The 17,449-nt window shown below is 45.2% G+C and overlaps 1 pseudogene; it reads right to left on the bottom strand.

Moving 5' to 3' along the window:
- Positions 1 to 2,091: 2,091 nt before the first annotated feature.
- On the bottom strand, positions 2,092 to 5,265 carry LOC121804697 (annotated as a pseudogene).
- Positions 5,266 to 17,449: the final 12,184 nt, after the last annotated feature.

The raw sequence follows: 17,449 nt of genomic DNA, 5'->3' as shown, positions 1-17,449 counted from the left end.
TATGCTATATTGGAGATGAATTACTTATATCCCCTTAGATAATAATTAATAGTCTCCAGGGACATATGAAGGGTACGGTGCTGAGTTGAAACTGTCGTGAAGTGACCTTGCTAGATCGTCATCATTTTCTGTATCCTAAACCCTAAAATGGATGCCGACAGTATGAAGACCTTCATGAGGAAGTACTTCCCTTCTTGGCACTTTATACACAACCTTGCCCAGCTTTCAGGTGGAAGGATGCTTCTTATCTGGAACCCTCAAATGGCTAAGGTTGATATCGTGAAAACAGAAAAGCAGGTCATTCACACAAGAATCAGGTGTGCTCTTACTTTGAACGAGTTCAACTATTCTATTGTTTATGGCCTCTACACTGACAAGGAACGGGACCAGATTTGGAGCTCGATTTTTACTTTTTGTGGACAGGTGGAACTCTATCTCATCAGTGGGGACTTCAACTGTGTCATGTCTCCGGAAGAAAGAACCGGAGGAACAAGACGCACACCAAACAAGGAATCCAAAGAGTTGGTTGCTACATGTGCGTTGCTTGGTCTGCAGGATGTTACAGCCACAAGCTGTGAATTCACTTGGACGAATGGACGGGTTTTTAGTAAGATTGATAGGATCATGGTGAACGAGGGATGTCACAACGCGGGCTACCTCATTTCAGCTCGTTTCCCTCCACCGGGAGCTAGAACAGACCACTCTCCTGTCATCGCCTCCCTTTTCGGAGAATTGAGGTCCTTTCATAAACCCTTCAAATATTTCAATTTCTGGCTAACTCACGCAGGGTTTGAGCCACTTTTGAGAGATCATTGGAGGATACCTATCCAAGGATGCAAGCAATTCGTTCTTATGGAAAGGGGAAAGGAATTCAAGAAGATGCTCAAGTCTTTCAACTTCAAGGAGTTCAGCAACCTTTCGCAGAGAGTCAAGGATCTCACCATGGAATTAGAGGATCTTCAGATCGCAGCTGACAGAGACACCGGGAATGTAGAAATTCAGTACCGTATTGAAAGAGCAGGTTTGTGCAGGTGTCGTTTCAAGCAAATGGTGTATCCTACTGATCAGTATGGAAGTCCGCGTTAATCCTGAACCTGGTATCAATAATCCTCAACCCACTTCTACTGGCTAGTATAGTGGACGTAAGGGTCGAATCCCACAGAGATGAATGCATTTTGGGAATTGTGGTGATATTCTAGAAATGTTTGGTTAGCTACCACGCTTTGGGTTGAGACTTATCTAGGCTGGAATTTAAGGTGGTACTGTACTGACTAGGAGGCGGGAGAGATGTTAAACAGACGGTTGTGTACGTGTGAGTGGGGAACATGATGTTTCAGAAATAAATGTAGAAGGTACGAGTTTACTACAAAAGGCTAAACGGAATATCAGAGGAAAAGAGGTAGTTAGGTGACTACACTGACAGATCTGTAGGGTACCAGCTGAAAAGGTAGAAAAAGTATAGGACAAAAGCAAAAAGTAACTAAAAAATAAAAGTGGTCCCAAACTTGGATGTGGATGTTATCTTCTTCAACATGAATAAACTCAGATCAACAATCTCAGATTTCATGAACGAGAAACACAGATTAACAAACTTCGCAGCTCAGATCCAAAATTAAAAACTCCAAATCAAAAGATTAATCTAGCGAAACTGAAATCATGCTTACTGGGTGACATGCAAGGCGGCAGAAACTACGTAAACTGGACTTTCACATTTAACCATTTCAGATCTAAAATCTAACAGCTATCTAGACTTGCAAACTCAGAGAGATTAACTACAGAATTTAAAATATGCGATTCCACACTGGAAATTACCGTAACAGCTAGATCTAAGCTATCTAGGCAGAAAGAAGCGAAAACAAACATGAACCGATGCTGGAAAACAACTTCATATTCAATAAAACGTTTGGATCACAACTAAGACTTCAAAGTAAGCAAATATTTAAAGTGCAACAAATCCAATCGTAATAAAACATAATGCGATTAACTAAGAAAGCAATAAAGATTATTTGCCACTCCGGGCGATGAAACTGTTGACACTGCGAGACACGCTGACTGGAACGAGAGAGTGGAACTCCGGTGAACTGATGATCTTCAAGTGACCATGGCTGTCAATTCCTTGTCAATTTTCAGCTTTTGCAGTCATAATTCCTAGCTGAACCAGAACTTGAGCAACACAAAAAACAGCAGCATTAATATTCATTAGCACTTTGTTTTCATCCATCAAAAGGTTAGCAACCTTCAAGCACCTACGAATTATGGTATTTTGATGCAAATAGCACATTCCTTCAGTGACATCAATCGTAATTTTCAATGTGCCTGGAAGCTTGAGGATACTCTGTCGAGTTTGCAGATCATCGAACACCCTTCCACTTGACATAAATTCAGTAACGAGACATAGGGGTGGAGCCAGGCAGGCAACCTGGGATATCAGCACTTGTTTAATTAACAGGTGCTTGAAGTTCCTCTTCCCCCTCTCCTCCGAACGAGACCGAGTCCTTGAAGCTGTATGCATTGCAGTATGTTCCTTGTTCTCACTGAGTTCTATGCCATGCTGGTCCCAAACACAGTATGTACAGCAATGTTTGTAAGTCGTCCGATATATCGCGATATATCGCGATATATCGCCTGTATCGGTAGGCCAAGGGTCGATACACACCCAGATGCGACTTAGGCGACTAACATTCGAGTCGTCCGATATATCGCGCGACTCGACCGATTAGTCGCCTGATCGAGTCGAGGACGACTTAATGGGCTTCACTCCAGATTGGGCCAGGCGGACAGGTAGGTGTCTATTCAGCCCATTAGGGTTTCTTTATACATCCCCCACACCCCCTCCCCACGTCCTCCTCCTCCAGAACTGCAGCCGCCGCCGACGCTCCCTCCACCTCCAGAAACTGAAGAACGCCGCCGCCTCTCCTGGACACGCCTCCGGCCAGCCTCATCCGCCGCCTCTCCTCCTGGATGATGCTGTGCTTTGAGTTTGCTTAATTGCTTGTTAGTTGTTATCATGCAAATCGTTGAACATGACTAAATCATTGAACAATATGATGCTGTGTTTTTTCCTGTTGTAATTTGAAGTATATATTGCATATTTTACATGTGTAAAAGGGCAAGTCGCCCGATATATCGATATATATCGGTCTTGAGGGACCTGGACGACTTGTCTGGTGAGTCGCCCGACTTACCATCGATATATCGACTAAGTCGACCGATATATCGACTGAGTCGATATATCGGTCCTATGGCGACGCGGTTCGATTCACCGACTTAAAAACATTGATGTACAGTCCTCACCAACAGTGATGTTTAAAGATTCACATGCATTATGCCCAAATAGAATCAAGCCCTCAAGAATGTTTGATCTGTTTCTCAGTAGCAATGTATGAAATTCTCTCCTCTGCGCCTCCATTCGTTTCTCTATTTGCGCCTCCCAAATACAATCATTATGATAAGAGAAGCCCTCATCACCCTTCAGCTGCAAATGGTCTTCAACATGACTTCTACTATGTATGTCTCCATTCTGACAAATGAATTCTCAACCAACTACCTCATTGAAGATAGTACCAAAAGCAATACGGAAAGATTCAATATCATTTCTAATCGAATACAATAGACACCTCTCTATTTCGTAGAAGTGCTCCTTTGCAACTTGAAGTAGTCGCTCTGGACGATGTCTTGGTTCCTCAACTAACACCCAACAGTGTGAATATGGACTCTTCCCCATTAGAAGCACACATACTGTAAATCTAAAGCTAGAAGCATCCACTATGTGATGTGGCGGAAGGAAAACCATGCAGCTCTCCTCATGAGGTTAAGCACCAAGTAAACTTGGATTCATCAAGCAATATTTTCTTAGAGAGAATGACTTGCACGATGCATAAGTACATACACCATCATCTCCTTCCATTCTAGTCAATAAGGGCACCCAATATTTGTGATGATCTAGCTTGAAAAATTCACAATGGCTCGTAGCCTCTGTAATTGTCACAACACCAAGATTTTGTTCTCCCTTGGACTCATGTACTGAATTCGTCAACTCAACGTTGCCTTCAAGTGAGGATTCCTTCTCCTTCAAATTCATCACCATCCCCTCTTCAGTCTTTTCTATCCAACCCTTCTCCATCACTTCCTTCTCACAATAAATTCCTCTAAAATTCAAAAACTGACTCTTGTAGTCTAGCCAAAGCAAATGCGTGAATAAGTGATTTAGGCTTGAACATTTTAACTGATTTTTGTACATGATAATTCAATCCACTCACAAAAAGATGCACACCTTCGGGTCAGCTTCTGCGGCTGCGTCTTGATACCTACTAGACCACGACGGTCCATCCGCGGCCTCTTCGTTATCTGAAGTCACAATGAGCTCAAAGTTTGAGTAAAACGGCTATTTGTTAAACATCCATGATGCGATAAACCTCATCTTACACTTGTTTGTGACAGTCTGCTCTTCAGAAAGGCACAACCCTCTTGTTTCAGGCATGTGGTGGTAACCCTAGAAAAATATATGATATATTTCAGTAAAATTTTGTGTTGTTAAGGAAAGAAGAGGGATGGTTCAATTCATTACATGTTTTGATAGCCTCGTTGAGGGCTTGTCTTGGGATTTCCTGCTCGATTCTCATGTTCATTCCTTCGTAGTAGTCTCCGTGGAATGGTATAAAGGTTGGCAGTCGTCGGTGTACATGCACTCCAAGCATAAGCAACGGCCATCTCCCAAGGATATGTATTTAGTATTCCTTGACTTAGAACGAAAATGACACAATATTTTTAAACAAATATAAATTTGATAGAAGACCATAAATGGTTTAGTTCAAGGATGGTTCTAACCTCCAAACGCTCACAAGTGCAGCACCGGGGTGTGGTGAAAATGACAGTACTTCTGTGACCAAAATGGATGGCATCTATACTCGATCAAGCCCATATCATTGGTCGGGATCTACAAGAACAGACAGAAGAGCATTGATGTTGATGGAAAGGGCGTAGATGTGGAATGCGATATGTATTAGCAGAAACTGAGGCTGCTTACAAATTGATGACAGACTTCACATTTTGGATGATTGAGCTCTTTGAAGTAGGATTTGTGGTATGTTATGAAAAAAATAGCAACTTGATGATGGGTGAGAAATAGTATGTTGCAGTTTGAGTTAATCTGTCTTGTATATTCATATCGTGCTCGGACAACAGAAGCACTCTGGATGGTAAAAGGCCCCCATGCATCCGAGATAGTTCCCATATCCGATGGTCATGTTTGCAGCCAGCACACATTCTGCAAGTTATAGACAACACCATAGAATTAGAAGAAGATGTCAATCTTTTTTCACTAAACGAATGTGTTGCATTCGTGTATATGCTATATTGGAGATGAATTACTTATATCCCCTTAGATAATAATTAATAGTCTCCAAGGACATATGAAGGGTACGGTGCTGAGTTGAAACTGTCGTGAAGTGACCTTGCTAGATCGTCATCATTTTCTGTATCCTAAACCCTAAAATGGATGCCGACAGTATGAAGACCTTCATGAGGAAGTACTTCCCTTCTTGGCACTTTATACACAACCTTGCCCAGCTTTCAGGTGGAAGGATGCTTCTTATCTGGAACCCTCAAATGGCTAAGGTTGATATCGTGAAAACAGAAAAGCAGGTCATTCACACAAGAATCAGGTGTGCTCTTACTTTGAACGAGTTCAACTATTCTATTGTTTATGGCCTCTACACTGACAAGGAACGGGACCAGATTTGGAGCTCGATTTTTACTTTTTGTGGACAGGTGGAACTCTATCTCATCAGTGGGGACTTCAACTGTGTCATGTCTCCGGAAGAAAGAACCGGAGGAACAAGACGCACACCAAACAAGGAATCCAAAGAGTTGGTTGATACATGTGCGTTGCTTGGTCTGCAGGATGTTACAGCCACAAGCTGTGAATTCACTTGGACGAATGGACGGGTTTTTAGTAAGATTGATAGGATCATGGTGAACGAGGGATGTCACAACGCGGGCTACCTCATTTCAGCTCGTTTCCCTCCACCGGGAGCTAGAACAGACCACTCTCCTGTCATCGCCACCCTTTTAGGAGAATTGAGGTCCTTTCCTAAACCCTTCAAATATTTCAATTTCTGGCTAACTCACGCAGGGTTTGAGCCACTTTTGAGAGATCATTGGAGGATACCTATCCAAGGATGCAAGCAATTCGTTCTCATGGAAAGGGGAAAGGAATTCAAGAAGATGCTCAAGTCTTTCAACTTCAAGGAGTTCAGCAACCTTTCGCAGAGAGTCAAGGATCTCACCATGGAATTAGAGGATCTTCAGATCGCAGCTGACAGAGACACCGGGAATGTAGAAATTCAGTACCGTATTGAAAGAGCAGGTTTGTGCAGGTGTCGTTTCAAGCAAATGGTGTATCCTACTGATCAGTATGGAAGTCCGCGTTAATCCTGAACCTGGTATCAATAATCCTCAACCCACTTCTACTGGCTAGTATAGTGGACATAAGGGTCGAATCCCACAGAGATGAATGCATTTTGGGAATTGTGGTGATATTCTGGAAATGTTTGGTTAGCTACCACGCTTTGGGTTGAGACTTATCTAGGCTGGAATTTAAGGTGGTACTGTACTGACTAGGAGGCGGGAGAGATGTTAAACAGACGGTTGTGTACGTGTGAGTGGGGAACATGATGTTTCAGAAATAAATGTAGAAGGTACGAGTTTACTACAAAAGGCTAAACGGAATATCAGAGGAAAAGAGGTAGTTAGGTGACTACACTGACAGATCTGTAGGGTACCAGCTGAAAAGGTAGAAAAAGTATAGGACAAAAGCAAAAAGTAACTAAAAAATAAAAGTGGTCCCAAACTTGGATCTGTTCGGCTTGGCCTTCCGAGCGGTTTTCTTCTTCGGCTTCTTCACTCTCTCCTACTGCCCATGATACGAGGTCTAGCCCCTCAGCCACCACGGCAGTGTCATCTTCCATCCGATTGACATCATCTAAAATAGCCTGAAATTCCTCATCGGTCATTAGGCCCTGCTTCTTGGCCGTCTCATTCAGATCTATCTCCCCTCTAGCCGCTTCGTGATGGATGGTTTCTGCGACCGGCGTCTCCTCAGCTGCACTTCTTCCCTCTTGGCCTTGCTTCTCCTTCCTCAGCCTTTCCTTCCTTTCTTCTGGATCAGAATCGTAATAGGCCGCATAGGGTTAACATCCATGGGCTCTGTCTCTTGGTGGCTCGGAGAGGGTTCCGAGGGTTCTGACGGTGCGGCTTCAGTGGGAGATTCCTCTTCTTGTGGAGTCGTTGGGGAAGTCGGCATGGTAGATAGAGGTTGTGCCGTGGCATGGTAGATGGAGGTTGTGCCGTGGGCTGCGCGCTTGTCTCTGATGCGGTTACTGCCGGGCTTGCTCCGGTCACGCTCCCCTGTCCTCTGATTCGGCTGAAATTTGCCAACTCCGCCGCCCAATTTCTGGTCGGATCTTGCAGCCTAAGAAACTCCGCCATTGCGTCTAAAGAGATCATCGCTGGTGCTCGCGGAGCCGGCTCTGATGGTTGTGGGTTCGGCGGTGGTTGGGAGGACGGTGGTTCTTCTCGCGTCTGTTGTATTTCTGGGACCTCTTCCCGGCGGTTTGAAGTGGGTTTGATTTTTGTTGCCCATGCTTTCTTTCCCATGGCTTAGATCTATGAAATTCCGGGTATAATGTGGGGGTTGGTGTTTGTGGAGTGACGGTGGAAATTTTGCAGAGAGAAAAATTGCAGAGTGAAATTGTGAAGTGAAAAATGGGTGAGACGGCTGGTTATGGGTTGGAATAGGGCAGTTGTGGGTTTGCGACCGGTTATAGGCGGTTCCAAATCGCGTCGTTTCGAGGGAGAGGCGGTTGAGAATACTGACTCCTGATTGGTCGGCGTGTCCACTCGCTCTGCTCACGCGCCCCTTCCAGCCACTGCCACCCTGCAAAAGCTGCAAAAAGTCCACAAATTCAAATTCGTCCTTTAATGATTTCCCCCTATATTTTCCTAGATTAGAAATAAAGTAAAAAGGACACTTAAATAAAATAGGAGTTTCACCAAAATAGTATTCTGATGGTCAGTACGTACTCCCAATTAATATTTGAGGTCCGAAAAATATTTTTGGGTTTTCTTAAAATTAACTAACATGCAAAGGTTTAAATTAATTAACTACCACATATATATAATATCTACATCTTCCTTAGGAAAATTGGAATTCTACCTTGCCAGCATATGGACATTATGCTAAAAGGAGCTAGCTCAGTAGAATACCAAATTCCTACCCTACCGGTCAGTATGAAACCTGAGTATGTGGTTGCAGTGGGATCTCATCCACTACAGCCACATCACTATTGGCCCTAAATACCTTCATCCTATGCCGATTCACAATAAAGGGTTCAGAGTTAGGAAGACTCCCTGAAATCTCCACTACTCCATTAGAACGGAGTGCGGTGATGACATAAGGCCCGCTCCATTTCGACTTGAGTTTTCCAGGCATGAGCTTCAACCTCGACTGGAAGAGTAGTACTTTCTGCCCAACATGAAGATCTTTGGTCCTTAGATTCCTGTCGTGCCACAATTTGGTTCGCTCTTTGTACCACATGGCTGAATCAAACGACTCCAATCCGAGTTCCTCTAACTCCTGCAGCTGCAGCTTCCTTTCCTCTTCACAGGCTGTAGCATCCATATTCACTTGTTGTACTGCCCAGTATGCTCGGTGTTCAATTCCCACTGGTAAGTGGCACATTTTTCCAAAAATGATTCGGTACGGGGACATTCCTATGGGGGTTTTGTAGGCTGTGCGATATGCCCATAGAGCATCCTCTAACCTCATACTCCAGTCCTTCCTGGAAGGGTTTACGGTCTTCTCCAGAATCTTCTTTATCTCTCGGTTAGAGATCTCTGCTTGCCCGTTCGCTTGCGGGTGGTAGGGGCTTGATAGTCTATGATGCACTCCGTACTTCTTCATCAAGGCTTCGATGGTGCGGTTACAGAAGTGGGTGCCTTGATCGGATATTATGGCCCTTGGTACTCCGAATCGACTGAAAATGTTACTTTTGAGGAACTTGGCTACCTCTCTTGCTTCACACGTGCTCGTGGCCTTGGCCTCTACCCATTTGGAGACGTAGTCAACTACAACTAAGATATATAAGTTCCCATACGACGAGGGAAAAGACCCCATGAAATTCATCCCCCATATGCCGAACAACTCACAAACAATGATCGGGACTTGCGGCATCTCATCTTTTGCAGATATCCCACCGGTCAGTTGATAGCGCTCACAACTTCTGCAGAACTCGTACGCGTCCTTGTTGAGCGTTGGCCAATAAAAGCCGCTATCCAGAATCTTCCTTGCAGTCTTCTTAGGACCGAAGTGTCCTCCACATGCCAAGGAGTGGCAATGTGTCAATACGTCCCTTTGCTCTCAGTCAGGAACGCATCTCCTTATCACTTGATCGGCTCCTACCCTCTAAAGATACGGGTCGTCCCAAAAGTAGTATTTCGACTCACTCTTGATCTTCATTCTTTGAGCTTTGGTGACGTTTGGCACTTGTGGAAGCTCCCCTGAAACGAGGTAGTTGGTTAGGTCTGCATACCATGGTTCTTGCCCTACCTTTTCTTTTCCTTTTGTTGTATCGTACTGGCCAGTAAGCTTCATCACTTCTTCCCATTCAATTTTCCTGACCTCAAAAATTACCTCACATAAATGCTCCTCTGGAAACTTGTCGTGCACCTCTTCGCTGTTTCCATCTTGCACTATTCTACTCAAATGGTCTGCCATCTTGTTCTCGACTCCTTTCTTATCTTCCACCTCCCAATCAAATTCTTGTAACAAGAGTACCCATCGGATCAAACGGGGTTTGGATTCTTTCTTGGTAATCAGATACTTAATCGCTGCATGGTCAGTATATACGATCACCTTGGATCCCAACAAGTATGGCCAGAACTTCTCGAAAGAGTACACCACTGCCAGCATCTCCTTTTCAGTGGTATCGTAATTCCGCTGGGCTTGATTCAGAGTCTTAGATGCATAAAAAATTACGTACCTCTTCCCATCGATCTTCTGACCCAGTACGGCTCCCACTGCATAGTCGCTGGCGTCACACATTACTTCAAAAGGATAGTCCCAGTCAGGGGCCCGTGTGATAGGTGCGGATATCAGCTTTTCCTTGAGAAGGTTGAAAGTAGCCTTGCATTGCTCATAAAAAATGAACTCCACTTCATTCTGAAGAAGTCGGGTAAAGGGTTGGGCGATCTTGGAGAAATCCTCGATAAATCTTCGATAATATCCAGCGTGCCCCAGAAAACCCCTTATCCCCTTCTGATCAGTAGGGAACGGCAATTTGGATATAACATCCACCTTGGCTCGATCCACCTGGATTCCTCTCTCTGAGACCACGTGTCCTAGAACAATCCCCTCGGTGACCATAAAATGACACTTCTCAAAATTCAAAACCAGACTTTTTGCTTGACACCGCTCTAGAACTATGTCCAAATGATGAAGGCATGAGTCGAAAGAGTCTCTGTAGACCGTGAAGTCATCCATGAATATCTCTATACAGTCCTCAATCAAATCGGAGAATATGCTCATCATACATCGTTGAAACGTACCTGGAGCGTTGCATAGGTCGAAAGGCATGCGTCTGTATGCATAGGTTCCGAATGGGCAAGTAAAGGTGGTCTTGTCCTGGTCCTCAGGATCCACGTAAATTTGGAAATATCCGTTGTACCCATCTAGAAAACAAAAGTACTTCTTTCCAGCTAGTCGCTCCAACATTTAGTCGATGAAAGGCAAAGGGAAATGGTCCTTTCTGGTTGCGTTGTTTAACTTGCGGTAGTCTATGCACATTCGCCAACCAGTGACTAGCCTCGTTGGTATCAGCTCATTCCTCTCATTTTGAACGACTTGGATCCCTGACTTATTTGGGACCATGTGAACGGGGCTGACCCACTCGCTGTCCGGCACTGAATAGATAATCCCTAGCGACAACAACTTCAGGATTTCCTTCAATATTTCCTCCCGCATTTTAGGGTTCACTTTCCTTTGCGCGTCTCGGTGTGCCTTTGCTCCTTCCTCCCGCCTAATGTGGTGCATGCAGACGTCGGGGCTTATTCCCACTAGATCTGTAAGACTCCATCAAATTGCTCTCTTGTTCTTGCTCAGCACAGTCAGTAGCCTAACCTCTTGTTCCTTTGTAAGGCTGTTGCTGATGATCACTGGATATGAGTTCTCCTTTCCGAGGAAGGCATACTTCAGATTCGATGGCAGTTTCTTCAGCTCAACTTGGGGTGGAAGTGTGTCTTAGGGTAGAGGGTTTCTTTCAGTTTCACCTTCTTTTTCTAATTCTCCCCCTAAGAATTCCTCTATACTGGCCGGTAGCTAAGCCCCTGCGGCTTCTATAAACTCCGATTTCTGGCAAAATTCCTTGATCGCTCCTCCTATTTCTTCATCAGTCAACCCTTGGCTACTGATCAGATCACACCATGCAGCAGCTTCTACGTCAGCCTGCTCATACACATCTAAAGCTTGGAGTTTCTCCTGCAATAATTCGGTCTCAAGAAAATCTTGGACTAGGGGGTCAATCACATCAACATAGCATAAACTTTCAGAGTCGATAGGCTTCTTCATGGCCTCATTGATATCAAAAGTAAATTTCTCCCCATACAAATCAATGCAAATTGTCCCCTCAGCCATGTCTACTATTGTTTTGGCTGTTCTCAAAAATGGTCTCTCCAACAAGATACCACTAGATTCCCTAGCCTCAGACTCACTCATTTTGATCACATAAAAGTCAGCTGGATAGGTAAAATCATGCACCCTAACCAACACATTCTCTAAAACACCCTCAGGACTTATGCATGACCTATCAGCCAGTTGGATCAACACCTTAGTACTTGTCAACTTCACCCCTTTCAACCGGTTATAGATTGACAATGGCATGACATTTATAGACGCTCCCAGATCACACATTGCATGCTCAACCTTTACATCTCCTATAATTATAGGTAGAGTGAACATACCTGGATCGGCCCTCTTGGGCGGTAGCTTCTCCTGCACTATTGTTGACGCTATCCCTTCCACCATGATTTTTCCATTCTCCTGGGCATTCCCAGCTATGAACTCTTTGATGAACTTCCCAAGCAGGGGTAACTTCACAGCTTGGAGGAATGGTATGGTGACATCCAGCTTCCCAAAAATTGACATGTAGTCCACTGGGTTTTCTTTCTTTCTCTTGGTAACAAAATGGAAAGGGAATGGCCTCTCCCCTTTAGTTCCTTCCGTCGGTCCCTTAACAGCCTTCCCGGAGTCTTTCTCGGGCGCATTCTGGGCTGGAGTTTCCTTCGTCAGTTCCTTCTCCTTAGATGAGTCCACCTTGGGCTGCATGCCTCCGGTTTCACTGTTCCTCGACGGTTCTTCATCCAAGAAAAACGGATCTTGCATCCGAGGCATAGGTGTCTTTAGCGCTTCCAACGAAATGGTATCGCCCATTTTTTTCATCCCATTCGGTTCTCCATTGGCTTTTTTCGGTTGGGGTCCTTCATAGGTGGTGTCGGACCTCAGTGTCACCTTACTAACATTCTCTTTTTCGGGTATATGGACTGTAGAAAGGAGTTTCCCTGAATTTCCTCTCAAATCACCCACCAAACTGGCCAGTTGGGCCAACTGCCTGTTCATCATATCCATGTTCGCTGTATGTTCCTTCTGGGCATTTTGCATCCCCTGCACTACTTCGTTGTGGGATTGCAACTCGCCCTTGATACCTTGCTGCGACGCGAGCAATTCTCCCATCATGTCCTCCATGGATCGTCTTGTCCTGTTGGGATATTGTGACTGATTTGGGCCTTGGTGCTGGTTATACTGGGAACTTTGGTTGGGCTGTAAATTTTGGAAGTTTTGTTGGTTCTGGTTAGGTGGATATTGGTTATACTGGCCAGGAGGGTTGTACTGGTCATGGTGATAGTGGTTCTGGTTCTGGTTTTGGAACTGGTTTTGGTTTTGCTGATGTTGCGTACTCTGGTTAGGCTGATTCTGGTAATTTTAAAAGTTTCTCTGTTGGGTGGTACATAAACAGGGTTTTGGTTCTGGTTTTGTGGGTGTTGGTTTTGAGGTTGTTGACTATGGGATTGTTGGTTCCTTCCTGACCAGTTGAACTGGTTGTTTGGATTTTCTGGGCTCCGGTTGAAATTCTGGTTCGGGTGAGAGTGATATCGGTTCTGACTTGGACCTTGGTTTTGATTTTGGCCCCCATCTCCCCATCGAAAGTTCGGATGGTCCCTCCATGGTGCATCCCGTTGTCTCCCCTGGATCCAATGCCCACTAGAATTGAATACCCAGCAGCGTTGACTTGCTCCATATTCACGAAGTCATTAGGCTGATCATAGCACGGTCCTTGGTTTCCCTGTTCTGCACCCTTGTAGTTCCCAGCTGGAGAAGTCGGTGGTGCATTCTTCTCGATTGCACTCAGGAGTGTCTTCTTCAATTCGTCCATCTTCAAATCCATCTTCTGCTCTATCTTCTGCTCCTGGTCAGTAGACAAGGAGCTGGCAATCCTTTCTCTACTGTAACCATCTCTTGAATTGTCGTACTCCTTCTTCGCGCTCAAAAGTTTCCCTATGACCCTCTTAGCTTCGCTGACCCTCAACTGCGTGAAGCTTCCTCCTGACGAGGAGTTTGCTAGGTTCCTTGTTGCCTTGTTCATTCCCTCATAAAAGGTATGATGTACCTCTATATCCGTCATGCGATGGTTGGGACACCCATCCAAGAGGCTCATGTACTTTGCCCAATAATCACTCAAGGGCTCATCGTACCCTTGCTTCACACTAGTGATCTCTCTTTTCAGCGTGCTCGTCTTCGATGACGGGAAAATTTCTCCTAGGAAAGCTGACTTGAAGTCGGCCCAACTCTCGATGGAATTAGAAGGCAGTCGCATGAACCAGGTGTTTGCCTCCCCTTTCAAAACGAACGGCAAAGCCTTCAATCTGTAGACATCCTCGGTTGCCCCTGCTGGCCTCCTCTGCGCCCTACAAATCTTACAAAACTCATGAAGGAACTCATAAGGGCATTCATAGCTCTTCCCGCAGTACGTAGGTAGAATTGCGATAACATGGGGCTTCACATCACAGGCAGTCTGCCCCGGGGTGACTACTATAGCTTGCGGTGGTTCTCCCTCGGTATGCGCATTCAGCGTTCCGATCTCTGGATCGTCATCTACGTTGGCAGCCATCTCCCTTGGGTTGCCTTCCAACAGTGGTATCTCTTCTGGTATTGACCCTTTTATGGTGTATTGCTCCTCGTCACTACTCGAGCCTAAGTCAGACAAAGCCGTCGACAAGCTGGATCGAGTGGTTACAAGTATAGATCCTCGCTAAAGTATCTTCGGTCTCCACTGGTCAGGAGCCGAACTGCTTCTCATAAACTGAAATAAAAAGAAAGAGAAAAATTATCCACAATATATACGCCAAAGCATCACACACAATAACAATAAATAACGCCATTCATCCCCGGCAACGGCGCCATTTGAAAGAGCAGGTTTGTGCAGGTGTCGTTTCAAGCAAAGGGTGTATCCTACTGATCAGTATGGAAGTCCCTGCTAATCCTGAACCTGGTATCAATAATCCTCAACCCACTTCTACTGGCTCGTATAGTGGACATAAGGCTCGAATCCCACAGAGATGAATGCGTTTTGGGAATTTTGGTGATATTCTGGAAAGGTTTGGTTAGCTACCACGCTTTGGGTTGAGACTTACCTAGGCTGGAATTTAAGGTGGTACTCTACTGACTAGGAGGCGGGAGAGATGTTAAACAGACGGATGTGTACGTGTGAGTGGGGAACATGATGTTTCAGAAATAAATGTAGAAGGTACGAGTTTACTACAAAAGGCTAAACGGAATATCAGAGGAAAAGAGGTAGTTAGGTGACTACACTGACAGATCTGTAGGATACCAGCTGAAAAGGTAGAAAAAGTAAAGAACAAAAGAAAAAAGTAACTAAAAAGTAAAAGTGGTCCCAAACTTGGATGTGGATGTCCTATACTATGGATATCAGAGAAGGCATTCTATGGACAGAAATCACGCCTGAAGCACCTTCTGCAGAGCGACAGGAATACAGCTTTCTTCCACTCTCTTGTCAAGAGGAACAACTCGAGGAACATGATTACTCTCCTCTGCAGAGAATATGGTTCTGTGTCTAAGGATCAGGATGAAATCATTGAGAGTTTTGTCCAATACTACAAGGGACTCCTGGGAACTGAGGGAATTGTTCAGCCTCCAAAGATGGAGGTGCTTGAAGGAGGATACAGACTTGAAGATGAAGATACCTCATCCGAGGGGTGACCAAAGAGGAGATCAAGGAAGCACTCTTCAATATCAGCATCGATAAGGCACTGGGACCAGATGGGTACACATCAGCCTTCTTCAGGAGGCATTGGGAGTTCATTGGGTGGACTTAGTCAATGCGGTAAAGGAGTTCTTCACCACAGAGAGACTTCTCAAAATCCTCAACACTACAGCCATTTCCCTCATCCCGAAGACCTTCTCGAACCCAAGTGTCAGTGACTTTAGACCGATTGCTTGTTGCAACGTGGCCTACAAAGTGATCACAAAAATCATTTCGAAGCGGCTTGAGGTGCTCCTCACCAAGATTGTTAGCCCAGCTCAGTCGGCTTTCATTTCGGGGCGGAGTATCATGGACAACATCTACCTCGCAGAAGAGATTATGAGAGGTTACGCAGTCAAGAGAGGACCACCTCGGTGCACTGTCAAGATTGATCTCCGGAAAGCCTATGACACAGTCTACTGGAGATTCTTGATGGGCGTGCTCCAAGGCCTCAACTTCCACCCTTCTTTTGTTCACCTGATTATGGAGTGCGTCACTTCACCTTCGTACACGATCACGGTGAATGGTAGCCACCATGGCTACTTCAGAGGTGAAAGGGGTCTTAGGCAGGGTGACCCCATGTCCCCCTCTTTGTTCATTTTATGCATGGAATATCTGTCTCGTTTGCTCCTTTCTCGCACTATTAGGGATTTCCATTTCGATAATAAATGAGAGCGAGCGGGCATTACTCACCTTGCTTTTGCAGATGACCTCCTTCTGTTCGGAAGGGGAGACTTGAATTCTATGCAGATTTTGGCAGAAACCATGAAGGAGTTTTCGGCAAGTTCAGGGCTTGGGATCAACCAGAGCAAGTCTAACATGTTTATTGCAGGCACCATCAAAGTTCCCAAGGAGACCTTACTACAAGTGTTTGGCTTCCCAGAAGGCACCCTCCCTATCAAATACTTGGGCATTCCCCTTGCATCAAAGAGACTAGCTACCTCAGACTACGACCAATTGATCGATAACCTGACGGACAAGTAAAAAAATGGCCAAGCAAGACTCTTTCTTTTGCTGGGCGTTTGGAACTGATTACTTCTGTCTTGCAGGGCATGGAATCATACTGGCTCCAAGCTTTTCGATTCCAGGGACAGTCATTGAGAATCTCATTGGTATTGCTCGTTCTTTCCTTTGGGGAAAGAAGTACGGTCAAGTTGCTTGGGATGATGTCTGCAAGCCAAAGAAGGAAGGAGGTTTGGGAATTAAGAACCTCAAGGCTTGGAATTCGGTGCTCCACGCCAAGATCCTCTGGAACATTCACTCAAAGAAGGACTCCCTCTGGATCCGATGGATTCATGCAGAATATCTCAGGAATGGTTCGATCTGGGAGTGGACGGTACACAAGAAGAATGATTCTGTGCTCATCAAGAAGCTCTTATCCATCCGGGATGAGATGTTGGACAGATGCACTAGAGACGAGACCACAGCACTCTGGAGCACTTGGTTCGAGGAAAAAGGGGTTCATGAGGCGTATGAGTGGTTTAGGCCGAGAGGTGAGAGACGATTCTGGGCTAAATATGTATGGAAGGACGTTGTCCCTCTTAAGTACTCGTTCATTACTTGGCTCGCACTTCGAGGACGCCTTCCACATGAGATCGCCTTTACTTCTTTGAGAACTTAGACCCTACATGTCAGCTTTGCCGACGGGAGAAGGAATCAGCAGACCATCTCTTCTTCAAGTGCTCGAAGACATGGGCAGTTTGGGGACAGATCATGCTCTGGCTTGGCATTGCGAGGAGATCGACGACGATTAGGAGTGTCATGAAATGGGTCGGATGGCAGACTAGAGGATCACAGATTGTTCAGGTCGCGAAGAGGATTGCACTTATGGCTTCAGTGGCAATCATTTGGAGGACGCGGAACAAGGTTATCTTTGATGGGAAAGCATGGAAAGCAGCTAGGGTCATCTTTGAGATCAAGGAAGCTACCTATAGCATCTTGTACTCACGTTTCTCGCACGAGCAGGTTCTTCTCCATCTTCCAGACAGATGATGGAGTTTCTCGGGTATTGGTTGTTTGGTCTTCGACACACTTTGAGTCACTCATCAGGGTACTCTTTTTCCCCTTGGAGAGTTTTA

Source organism: Salvia splendens, chromosome 1, assembly GCF_004379255.2.
Source record: "Salvia splendens isolate huo1 chromosome 1, SspV2, whole genome shotgun sequence".
Lineage (NCBI taxonomy): Eukaryota > Viridiplantae > Streptophyta > Magnoliopsida > Lamiales > Lamiaceae > Salvia > Salvia splendens.
This window is presented reverse-complemented; position numbering and strand designations above follow the sequence as displayed.